Source organism: Triticum urartu, chromosome 7A, assembly GCF_056163025.1.
Source record: "Triticum urartu cultivar PI428250 chromosome 7A, HENAU_Tu73, whole genome shotgun sequence".
Classification (NCBI taxonomy): Eukaryota; Viridiplantae; Streptophyta; class Magnoliopsida; order Poales; family Poaceae; genus Triticum; species Triticum urartu.
Window position 1 is genome coordinate 175,288,169 of NC_141879.1, and position 13,207 is coordinate 175,301,375.

The following is a 13,207-nucleotide window of genomic DNA, read 5'->3' on the forward strand; positions in this document are numbered from 1 at the left end:
GGGAATTGTATGTGGTTACCGAAAGTTGTTTGGAGTCCCAGATGAGATCCCGGATGTCATGAGGAGTTCTGGAATGGTCCGGAGGTGAAGATTTATATATGGGAAGTCCAGTTTTAGCCGCCGGAAGGTTTTGGGGTTATGAGTTTTATACCGGGACCACTGAAAGGTGTCCAGGGGTCCACCGGGTGGGGCCACCTACCCCGGGAGACCAAGTGGGCTAAATATGGGTGGGGACCAGCTCCTTAGTGGGCTCGTGCAGCCCCCCAAGGGCCCAAGGCGCCTAGGGTTGGAAACCCTAAGGGGTGGGGGCGCCTCCCACCTGCTTGGGGGGCAAGTCTCCCCCCTTGCCCCCCCTCTAGATGCATCTAGGGGGGCCATCCCCCTCTCCCCTTTACCCTTTAAATAGTGGGGGTGGGAGGGCAGCAGCACCCTTCCCCTGGCGCAGCCCTCCCCCCTAACTCCTCCTCCATAAGTGGTTAGAGTAGCTCTGCCAGAGAACCACGAGCTCCACCACCACGTTGTCGTGCTGCCACAGTTCTCCCTCAACTTGTCCTCTCCCCTTGATGGATCAAGAAGGAGGATACGTCCCCGGGCTATACGTGTGTTGAACATGGAGGCGCCGTCCGTTCGGCGCTTGGATCGCATCTTTCGCGATTTGAATCGCCACAAGTACGACTCCATCAACCGCGTTCTTGTAACGCTTCTGCTTAGTGATCTTCCAGGGTATGAAGATGCACTCCCTCTCTCTCATTGCTAGCATCTCCTTGATTGATATTGGTGACACGTAGGCAAATTTTGAATTATTACTACGTTCTCCAAACTGTGGCATCATGAGCTAGGTCTATGAGTAGATTCTATGCACGATTAGAACACAAGTAGTTGTGGGGGATGATTTGGTCAATTTGCTTGCCGTTACTAGTCCTATCTTGATTCGACAGCATTGTGGGATGAAGCGGCCCGGACGGACCTTAAACGTACGCTTACGTGAGATAGGTTCCACCGACTGACATGCACTTGTTGCATAAGGTGGCTAGCGGGTGTCTGTCTCTCCCACTTTAGTTGGATCGGATTCGATGAACAGGGTCCTTATGAAGGGTAAATAGCAATTGGCATATCACCGTCGTGGCTTTTGCATAGGTAAGAAATGTTCTTGCTAGAAACCCATAGCAGCCACGTAAAACATGCAACAACAATTAGAGGACGTCTAACTTGTTTTTGCAGGGTATGCTATGTGATGTGATATGGCCAAAAGGATGTGATGAATTATATATGTGGTGTATGATATTGATCGTGTTCTTGTAATAGGAATCATGACTTGCATGTCGATGAGTATGACAACCAGCAGGAGCCATAGGAGTTGTCTTAATTTATTGTATGACTTGCGAGTCAATATAAACGCCATGTAATTACTTTACTTTATTGCTAACCATTAGCCATTGTAGTATAAGTAATAGTTGGTGAGACAACTTCATGAAGACACGATGATGGAGATCATGGTGTCATGCTGGTGACAATGGTGATCATGCCGTGCCTCGAAGATGGAGATCAAAGGCACAAGATGATATTGGCCATATCATGTCACTTTATGATTTGCATGTGATGTTTATCATGTTTATATCTTATTTGCTTAGAATGACGGTAGCATAAATAAGATGATCCCTCACTAAGATTTCAATAAATGTGTTCCCCCTAAGTGTGCACCGTTGTGAAGGTTCGTTGTTTCGAAGCACCACGTGATGGTCAGGTGTGATAGATTCTAACGTTCGCATACAATGGGTGTAAGCCAGATTTGCACATGCAAGACACTTAGGTCGACTTGACGAGCCTAGCATGTACAGACATGGCTGAGGGAGTCCTAGATTAGGGGGTCCCCGGGCGTCCGGGCTGTGTGATGTGGGCCGGACTGGTGGGCCATGAAAATACAAGATAGAAGGCTTCCCCCGTGTCCGGATGGGGCTCTCTTTGCGTGGATGGCAAGCTTGGCATTCGGATATGAAGATTCCTTTCACTGTAAACCGACTTTGTATAACCCTAGGCCCCTCCGGTGTCTATATAAACCGGAGGGTTTAGTCCGTAGAGACGATCACAATCATACAGGCTAGACATCTAGGGTTTAGCCAGTACAAACTCGAGTTAGATCAACTCTTGTAACCCCTATACTCATCAAAGTCAATCAAGCAGGATGTACGGTATTACCTCCATCAAGAGGGACCGAACCTGGGTAAACATCGTGTCCCCCGCCTCCTGTTACCTTCGATCCTTAGACGCATAGTTTGGGACCCCCTACCCGAGATCGGCCAGTTTTGACACCAACATTGGTGCTTTCATTGAGAGTTCCTCTGTGCTGTTGACGGAAGGTTCGATGGCTCGTTTGATCATCAAAAACGATGCTGTTTCAGAGGAGACTTTCCTCCCCGGCCAAATTTTCATATTCGGCGGCTTCACACTGCATGCCAACTCGATTGGCCACCTTGAGCAGATCGGCAGCTACGCCCCTGGTCATCAGATCAGTTTCGGGAACCTAAACTATGTCGCCGATATCCCAGGAGACTTGATCTTCGAAGGATTCGCAGCCCCGACCACCGCTCCGGCCTTAGATCCAGAGCGGACCACCGGGTCAGAAGACGGGAATTTAGAGCCCACCGAACTCCCTACAATAATGGAGCTTGCTACTGGAGATACGAAGGGTACGGCATCATCAGCAAAACCCAAAGACGAACCGAACTCCCCTTATCGCTAGAGCGCCGGACTCTCCCTCAGACTCTAAATCCGAACTCTCGAGGTCCACGACAAGCGGGCACGGCGAAGAGACCCTCACCCCGGTCGGCCTAGCGGACTCTTGCCTCTGTGTCCAAACCTCGCTCCTAAGCGAGGCTCTGGACTTAATGCGATCCCTCGCCATAACAGAGGAATCGCTTCTGAATTATGCCCAGCCCGGACTGGGGGCTGAGAGCGAGGAATTTTATGTCCCACCCACCACCCACCTCATAGCCACTGTCGAAGATCTAACCGACATGCTGGACTACGCCTCCGAAGACATAGACGGTATGGACGACGATGCCGGAGACGATCAAGGCCAAAACCCTCCGTTTATCGGACGTTGGATGGCCACCTCCACATACGGCGTATACATGGTGGATACACCCAAAGAGGATGATGACGATGGCAAGAAGGATCCGGTTGAGGACAAACTTGCCGAAGCACCTCCAAAGCGTCGACGTCAGCAGCGTCGCTCAAAATCGCGTCGCGAAAAAGACAGCAATTCTGGCACCGAAGACAGTAACACTTCGTAGAACACCGAAGACCCCGAATGCCCTGTCGAGCCAACATCCGAATAGGATGATTGGGAGGATGGGCAAGTTAACCCTGATGATCCTATCAGGAACGAGGACTCAGAGGACAGTAACTACCTACCGATCTCTGAAGAGGATGTAAGCCTCGGCGACGAAGATTTCATCGTGCCGGAGGAACCCCTCAAACAAGAGCGCTTTAAGCACTGGCTAATCGCCACTGCAAGAAGCCTGAAAAAGAAACAGCAACACACTCGTATGCGTTGGTCCTATAGAAACGGTTTTTAACCCCTTTCCATGATGGCATTTGGACCGTCGCCTAGTGAGTGTGGGCGATAGGGGGATCCTTCCCACACGACCCAGAAACTGTCGGGGATATGCCCTCCTGGCACACACGCTCGGCAAAATGAGGTCGTGTGCGACCGACGAGTGCTCAAATACGGAAATACGTATAGTAGAGCTAAAAAAATACAATTATACGGCGAAATTGTTTCCGGTCGCAAGTACATCCCACACATTCATTCCCCGCTAAACGTTTTTGTTCGTATGTACATCCCACATAGTCGCTCCAAGGAAAATGTTTCCGTTCACAGGTACATCACACATAATTTTTCTCGTTAAATCGTTTGCGTTATTGAATGCATCACACATGGTCCATAGAAGAAATTGTGCGGCAAAGGTTGTCCATCACACACAGTTTTTATGTGGTAAACATTTGCGCAAGGTGGCCTAACGCAAACAGTTTTCAAGAGAAAGTTGTGTGTGATTGTTCATTGATCCAACACGATTTATTCCTAGAAACTTTGTGCGTTGCCTGAGGTCATCGCCCACGGTATTTTTTCAAAAACCGTTTGCAATAGCAAAACCCAATTAGCAGGCTAATTGTCCAATTATTCATAATCCATTTATTAATCTAATTGACATATCATATTATGGACACAATATAGTTCATTTTCATAATTGAAATACATTAGAGTACAACATCATATAGCTTCAGCACTCAGCTACCCCATTACACAACTACACTAGGACCAAGTTTCACATGCAACATCTATAACCTTTCAAAATTAGCATCATAGATGGTACATAGACAAATGTATCTCATCTGGAAAACTGCTGAAGCAGAAGGCGAATATTGAGCCTTCATGGATGTTGAAGGTCTTTGTAACTTTAGGCCAGTGCCTGTGGATGATTGACCGTCCATCCTTTGTCCTCTTCAGGAACACTTCAATATTGAACCATGGGTGTTGTATGAATACCTTCCTCGCCTCCTATCCATAGAGGTGGTTTGAGAGGTAATCATCAGTGAACTGCTTTGGAAAGGCCTGAAAACAAGGATGTGCATAAATATCTTCTCTATATTGGAAATGGGGCAAAGGAATAAAAAACGGCAAGGTATAATAGTTAGTACCATCTTGTAGTGAACTGATGTCTTCTTCATTGTGCAAACAAAGATGTTGTTTTTTCTCACTAATTTCTTTATCCTAACAATCTTTCTGAGTTTCTTGACTTGACTGATATTCATGGACAACTCATTTCCCCATATGTAAAATGGGTCGAACAGTGGGTCAAAACCTCTGACATCAGGACCTACCTGTGCAAGACCAAATTGTTAAAAACCTAAATATTAGAATGGTTCCTGCAATTGCCCAATAATGTGCTATTAGACAACGGACCATGCACATGCTAACCTCGATTATAAACCTCAGTGCTTCCCATTGTTTCCCTGCAACACTTATAAGGTAGTTAGTCATCATGTTAAGTAAGAGTTCGCATGATATTAGTAAAATATGTTGATGAAAAATAATCACATTGCAGATTCATCAGATTAATTCAAGCCACATGGAAAACCCATTTATCCAAACCAAGCATCATTAAGAACTAGGAAATATAGCACTTGTATATGTTTCTCATGTATTAAGTGCAGGCAAATTCGATTTATTCCTCACATGCACAACAATACAAAATTCTACCCATGACAATTGGACATCGCAGTGTAGAATTGAACCAAGCAGTTAGCTAAACACCACAATGAATGAACCAAACATTAACTGAGCACCACATTGCACAATATAACATACTCCTAATAGAAGATCAGACAGTTAACCAAACCAAGCATGCTTAACAACATGGAAATATAGCAATTGTATTTGTTTCTTATGTATTTAGTACATCCAAATTAGATTTATTTCTCACACGGTATACAACAAAAGAATGCACCCACAACAATTGAACATCGCATTGCAGAATTGAAGCAAATAGCCAACCGCGTCGCGTCGGTGGTGCACGAGGCGTCGACGGTGGCCTCGACGACGAGGTGCCCCTCCAAGATCTGGGGGTCGACACGAATGGCAGCCATTGCAACCTCATCCGAGCATGCGGCCGTGATTTGCTTCTCCGTTGCCAAATGGTCCTTGGGATCCTAGCTATACTGCGTGCACCATGGCTTAGGGCAGCTCTTATTTGGTGGAGGGGTCGGTTATTTGGGTGGAAGGTGTCGCACCGGCGGTCGGGGCATGTGGGATGTGGAAGGAGAAGGAGGATGGGGGTCGGGTGTGGATTACCTTCCTGGATAGGCAAGGCCGAGCAGCATGGAGGAGGGTCGCCAGTGAGGAGGCGGCGCTGCAAACAAGGTGTGAAGGTTTCTACTTGGAAAGGAAGGCAGAAACAGGGGAAATGTAGCTTTTGGTAAGGGGGAGGGGGCGGGGAGGTAGATATTTCTGTGGAAGCCGAAAATTTGGAATCGCTTCAGCGAAAAAACTGGTGCGCAAAGTGTCATCAGACACAGTCCCTTATTCAGAACTGTGTATGATATGTGAACATCACAAACGATTCAGATAGCTTAACCTATGTGTGTTGAGTTTGAACGTCAAAAATTTTGGTTCGAATTTCCCTGATTACAGTGGTCATCCACATCATTGCATAATTTGGTACACAAAGGAGACTAACTTCTTAATCAAGCAAGTTCAGCAATTAAACAAAGCTAGCTGACCTAAACATTACTCTAACAAATTAAAGAACGACGCTCTTAATTAAACAAAACAAAGACTACTACTATGGCTGGTGCTCGTCGGTCTCCGCCGCCGCCTCCATGTCCAGCTCGCGCCCGACGGTCTCCTGGGGAAGGGGCTCCATGGCATCAATTGCACCATACTTGGCAAGAATCTCGCCATCCATGTCTGCCATATATTTGGAATAGGCCGCCATGAGCTGGGCTTGGGCGGTCGTGATCTGGGCTCTGGCGGGCTCTGTCGTGGCAAGGTATGCCGCGCACGAACGGGCGGCTGCTCAAACTCTCTCGGCGATTGCCAACTCTTCGGCAGTGGGTTGCCGACCGTTGTCGGAGAAGTTTCATTCTATTTCTGCAGTGACTGCCATGAGCTGGGCGTGGACGGCCTCGACATGGTAGTGGGTTGCCTCCATCAAGGCTAAGGCGGACAACTGATGTGCCGCTCTCCCCAGTTACTATCCCCGAGGCAGATGCTGCTGCCACCGCCTGAGAAGCAACAGCGGCCGTTTGGGCTGCCTTGGCCGCCTGGACGCAGACTGCGGTCGCCCTCACGAAGCTTGTTAGCACACGCCTGGCGGCTGCGGCCGCGCTCTCATCGGAGTGGGCCGCCGAAGTTCGCTCGCGACGTGGGTCCATGTCCCCATCTTTCACCGGCGATGAATGAATAGTGAAATGATATTTGCGGAGTGAGCTAGTGTGCTTGACACGCCGGCTGTGGACTGTAGCCGACGCACCTTCTTGTGTAAGCCATAGGCGTACTATACACCGACGATTCTCCAAGATATTTTGTGCTGCATCTCACATGGTTGGTGATAATAAACTGTGTGCGATCTACTTGATTTATCGTCTTCATTTGAATTACGTAATGGGGTCACAACTACAAAGGATGGTGTTTGAATTGCTAGAACTTTTATCTACAGTGAACATGCAACTATAGGTGTGTCGTCAAAAAATGGAATTATTTAGGGTTTGTTTGGACGTTTTTATACATTAACTTGGTTTTGTAGGCATTTGATGTGCATAATTCTAATTTGAACTACATGCACATGCTCCAGTGCATATAAACGGGTTAAAAAAATATGTGTCCTTGGTTGCATGCTTAGGTCCCATGCAAGAAATGGGAATGAATGTCACACACCCTGCCACCGTCACTCGGCCGCAAACATTGAGGTACCTGGTTTTTAAATTCTAGAAATCCAACACTTGTTTGAAATGCATGAAACTTGGCATGCTATTATGGAGCGGCATGAACATGCCGTGGTAAAAATTTCGTCCCATTTGGGGCAGGTTTGGGTATAAGCTTCTCACAACAAGCGTGATGGTTTCGGTAGGGAACGTGCCACCTTTGGGGATGAAACGATATCTGTTGCCTCTTATTGCTTTCAAAAAAATTCGAGTGTCAACATAGAACAACAGGAGTGTTGTGTTTAATTTTGGAATTTTTCGGGGTTCGTTTGGACATTTTTATACATTAACTGGGTTTCCTAGGCATTTTATGTGCATAATTCAAATTTGAACTACATGCACATTCTCTAGTGCATATAAATTAGTTGAAAAATCAAATCTGTGTCCTTTGTTGCATGCTTAGGTCCCATGCAAGAAATGGGAATGAATTTCAAACACCCTGCCACCGTCACTCGGCCGCAAACATTGAGATACCTGGTTTTTTAAATTCTAGTAAATCCAAAACTTGTCTGAAATTCATTAAACTTGGCATGCTATCGTGGAGCGGCATCAACATGCCATGGTAAAAAAATTGTCCCATTTGGGGCAGGTTTGGGTGTAAGATTCTCACAAACCAGAGCTTCTCACAACAAACGTGATGGTTTCGGTAGGGAATGTGCCACCTTTGGGGACGAAACAATATCCGTTGCCTCTTATTGCTTTCAGAAAATTTCGAGTGTCAACATAGAACAACAGGAGTGTTGTGTTTAATTTTGGAATTTTTCGGGGTTCAATTGGACATTTTTATACATTAATTGGGTTTCCCAGGCATTTTATGTGCATAATTCAAATTTGAACTACATGCACATTCTCCAGTACATATAAACTGGTTCAAAACTCAAATATGTGTCCTTGGTTGCATGCTTAGGTCCCATGCAAGAGATGGGAATGAATTTCAAACACCCTGCCACCGTCACTCGGCCGCAAACATTGAGATACCTGGTTTCTAAATTCTAGTAAACCCAAAACTTGTCCGAAATTCATGAAACTTGGCATGCTATCATGGAGAAGCATCAACATGCTGTGGTAAAAATTGTGTCCCATTTGGGGCAGGTTTGGGTATAATCTTCTCACAAACCTTAGCTTCTCACAACAAGTGTGATGGTTTTGGTAGGGAACGTGCCACCTTTGGAGATGAATCCATATCCGTTGCCTCTTATTGCTTTCAAAAAATTTCGACTGTCAACATAGAACAACAGGAGTGTTGTTTTCAATTTTGGAATTTTTCGGGGTTCGTTTGGACATTTTTATAAATTAATTGGGTTTTCCAGGCATTTTATGTGCATAATTCAAATTTGAACTACATGCACATTCTCCAGTGGATATAAACTGGTTGCAAAATCAAATGTGTGTCCTTGGTTGCATGCTTAGATCCCATGCAAGAAATGGGAATGAATTTCATACACCCTGCCACCATCACTCGGCCGCAAACATTGAGGTACCTGGTTTTAAAATTCTAGTAAATCCAAAACTCGTCTAAAATTCATGAAACTTGGCATGCTATCATGGAGCGGCATCAACATGATGTGGTAAAAAATTTGTCCCGTTTGGGGCAGGTTTGGGTATAAGCTTCTCACAACAAGCGTGATGTTTTCGGTAGGGAATGTGTCACCTTTGGGGACGAAACGATATTCCTTGCCTCTTATTGCTTTCAAAATTTTTCTAGTGTCAACATAGAACAACAGGAGTGTTGTGTTTACTTTTGGAATTTTTCGGGGTTTGTTTGGACATTTTTATACATTAACTGGGGTTTCTAGGCATTTCATGTGCATAATTCAAATTTGAACTACATGCACAAGCTCTAGTGCATATAAATTGGTTGAAAAATCAAATCTGTGTCCTTCGAAGCATGCTTAGGTCCCATGCAAGAAATGGGAATGAATTTCAAACACCAAGGCACTGTTGATTGCCGGCAAAACGTTGAGATACTTTGTTTTTAAATTCTAGTAAATCCAAAACTCGTCTAAAATTCATGAAACTTGGCATGCTATAATGGAATGGCACCCGACATGCTGTGGTATTTTCCGTGTCCATTTTAAGAGAAGGCGCACTCGAATAATAGCCATCAAAGGCATTTTGAAACAAATAGTTGCCACTGTAACATCTCAAACGTTTTATATAGTTTAAATTGTGAGTGTTCTGTTAACCATTCACGTGATGCCATGCCTCACTTTTTTAATGCCTAGGAGGTGCCGTGCAAACAGGTGCTTGAGTTCTTGATTAAATGGAAGGCGTGCCGATAGCTTCCCCAGGAAGCCAAGAGAAAATGTGTCGAGCAGGATTTCTGCAGCTCTTGATCGCAAATGTTTTAGATAGAACACCCGTATGCAAAGTGAGAGCTATGGTCTTCCCCCTTAAATCGAGGGAAAATCCGCAGCGCGGGATTTGTGCATCCCTTCAACGCAAACGGTTGTTTTTGGATGACCCGTATGCAACCACGTACAAACAATTTGGTAAGATTTGCATTTGTCATATTAGGTATGTTGCCATTTTTCAAACTGGAAAGATTTACATTTTTTGATCTAGTAACGTTGCCATTTGTCAATCCTTGTAACACCGCGATTTGTAAAAATATGCAGCTAGAAAACACTAGAACTATCTAATTTTTTCAACTAAAATTCAGTAATTAAGCATAGATTTCATTCATAGATTAAGCAGTCGCTCTTAATTTATACAAACAGTTCAACTCGACAGCTGAACCGACCAAACTTTTCCCCAAGTGTTGCCAACCACATACTGAAATAGCTTGTTCAACTATATATACCAGCTAATTTTAAGTACGTTGTACAGTTCAACCACACATCTATAGTCAGATGAACTGAACAAAATAGCCCCTAAATACTAATACTACCAAAGAGGGGCTTTGTGCTACTTCTGACAGCTTCTCCTCTGCCGAGCGCACTCAGTAAGAGGCAGAGGAGGAGGAGCCTACCGACGAGATGGAGAAATGCAATACGGTGCCCGCCGCTGCTGCATGTTCAACCGCTCCAGATGATCTCTCTCAAAGCGGCCATACTGCTAGTAGATCTCTTGATTCCTCACCTCTGCTTCGGCGTGTGCTGCGGCCACGGCTGCGGTAAGGCTATTTGCATGCTGGACGAGGCGCTCCTCCTCCTCCCGCAGGAACTCGATGTAGTGCGCACGGTTGCTGGCGCATGTGCGGGCCTCCACCTCCGCCTCCCTCCTTCGGGCGGCGGTGGGGGAGCGAGTGTCAACGGTGGGCTGGCGGCCACGGCGGCCAACGATGGGGTGGCGGCCACGACCACCACCTCCCGCCTTCGGGCCATGGTGGCAGAGCGGGTGATGGCCATGGTGGCCGGCAGTGGGGTGGCGGCCATGACGGCCACCTCCCGCCTTCGAGCCACGACGGGGGAGTGGGTGATGGCCCTGGCTTTCGACGGTAGTGTGGCAACAACGGCGGCCGACAACAGCTGCCGACGGATAGCGGCGGCGGAGCGTGTGGTGGGTGTTTCGCGCACACCCAACAGGGATGCCACCCGCACTACAGTACGTCGGGGACAATGCCGCCGCCGTGGTGTAGCCTCCCAGCTGGAGCTGTCCTCTGATGACGGCGGAGTGGCTGAGTGACAACGACGGACCGGTGCCATTGGCGATTGTGGGAGAAGCACACGAGATAAGCTACAGGGAGGGAGGGGAAAATGCAATGCGGGACTCGCCTGATGTGAGGGTTTTTATAGCAGGCCGGTAAGCATTGGGATTTCGGGGGATTTCACCAAGTCGGGCGTGAAGCTTGCGTGGGAACCTGCGAGGTTGCTCGGGAACGGGCTTACCGACGATTCATTGGCGCCACCGTTTGTCCAAAAGAACGCCCCCGCGCGCTGCGCAAGTTTGCGCTGTAAGCCGTCTGCGGCAGCGGGGTGACAAGACGTGGAGAGGAGGACTAAAGGACACATACACATACTGTTAATACAAAAAAACGTTTGTGATTTAATTACCTACTATCCCGCCGTCCTGGTTTATAAGTAGGATTTAACTAATAAAATACGAATGCATGTCGCCAAAGATTATATCGTTGGAGTCGTATTTGAACATAGTTTCCAGCTATACAATTTTTGTAACATGCATTAACACTTTTTTGGTTAAATTTAAGGTTATATACCAGCAAGCGTTTGCCCGCAACACACATGGCTTATTCCATCATGATACGTCCATTTTGCATCATGCTTTTATATCAATATTTATTGCATTATGGGCTGTTATTACACATTATGTCACAATACTTATGCCTATTCTCTCTTATTTTACAAGGTTTACATAAAGAGGGAGAATGCTGGCAGCTGGGATTCTGGGCTGGAAAAGGAGCAAACATTAGAGACCTATTCTGCACAGCTTCAAAAGTCCTGAAACTCCACAGAAGACGTTTTCCAAATATATAAAAAATACTGAGAGCAAGAACCTCACCAGGGGGGCCACACCCTTCCCACGAGGGTGGGGGCGCGCCCTACCCCCCTGGGCGCGCCCTCCTACCTCGTGGGCCCCATGGTGGCCCTCCGGTAACCATCTTCTGCTATATGAAGTCTTTCGATGGGGAAAAAATTAAGAAGCCATCTTCTCGGACGAAACTCCGCCGCCACGAGGCGGAACCTTGGCGGAACCAATCTAGGGCTCTGGCGGAGCTGTTCTGCCGGGGAAACTTCCCTCCCGGAGGGGGAAATCAGTGCCATCATCATCACCAACGCTCTTCTCATCGGGAGAGGGCAATCTCCATCAACATCTTCATCAGCACCATCTCCTCTCAAAACCCTAGTTCATCTCTTGTATCCAATTCTTGTCTCCAAGTCCGCGATTGGTGCTAGTAGGTTGCTAGTAGTGTAAATTACTCCTTGTAGTTGATGCTAGTTGGTTTAATTGGTGGAAGATCATATGTTCAGATCCTTCATGCATATTAATACCCCTCTGATTATGAACATGTTTATGCTTTGTGAGTAGTTACTTTTGTTCTTGAGGACATGGGAGAAGTCTTGCTATTAGTAGTCATGTGAATTTGGTATTCGTTCGATATTTTGATGAGATGTATGTTGTCTCTCCTCTAGTGGTGTTATGTGAACGTCGACTACATGACACTTCACCATTGTTTGGGCCTAGAGGAAGGCATTGGGGAGTAATAAGTAGATGATGGGTTGCTAGAGTGACAGAAGCTTAAACCCTAGTTTATGCGTTGCTTCGTAAGGGGCTGATTTGGATCCATATGTTTCATGCTATGGTTAGGTTTACCTTAATACTTTTGTTGTAGTTGCAGATGCTTGCAATAGAGGTTAATCATAAGTGGGATGCTTGTCCAAGTAAGGGCAGTACCCAAGCACCGGTCCACCCACATACCAAATTATCAAAGTACCGAACGCGAATCATATGAGCATGATGAAAACTAGCTTGACGATATTCCCATGTGTCCTCGGGAGCGCTTTTCTCTATATAAGAGTTTGTCCAGGGTTTTCCTTTGCTACAAAAAGGATTGGGCCACCTTGCTGCACTTTATTTACTTTTGTTACTTGTTGCTCATTACAAATTATCCTATCACAAAACTATCTGTTACCACTTATTTCAGTACTTGCAGAGAATACCTTGCTGGAAACCGCTTATCATTTCCTTCTGCTCCTCGTTGGGTTTGACACTCTTACTTATCGAAAGGACTACGATAGATCCCCTATACTTGTGGGTCATC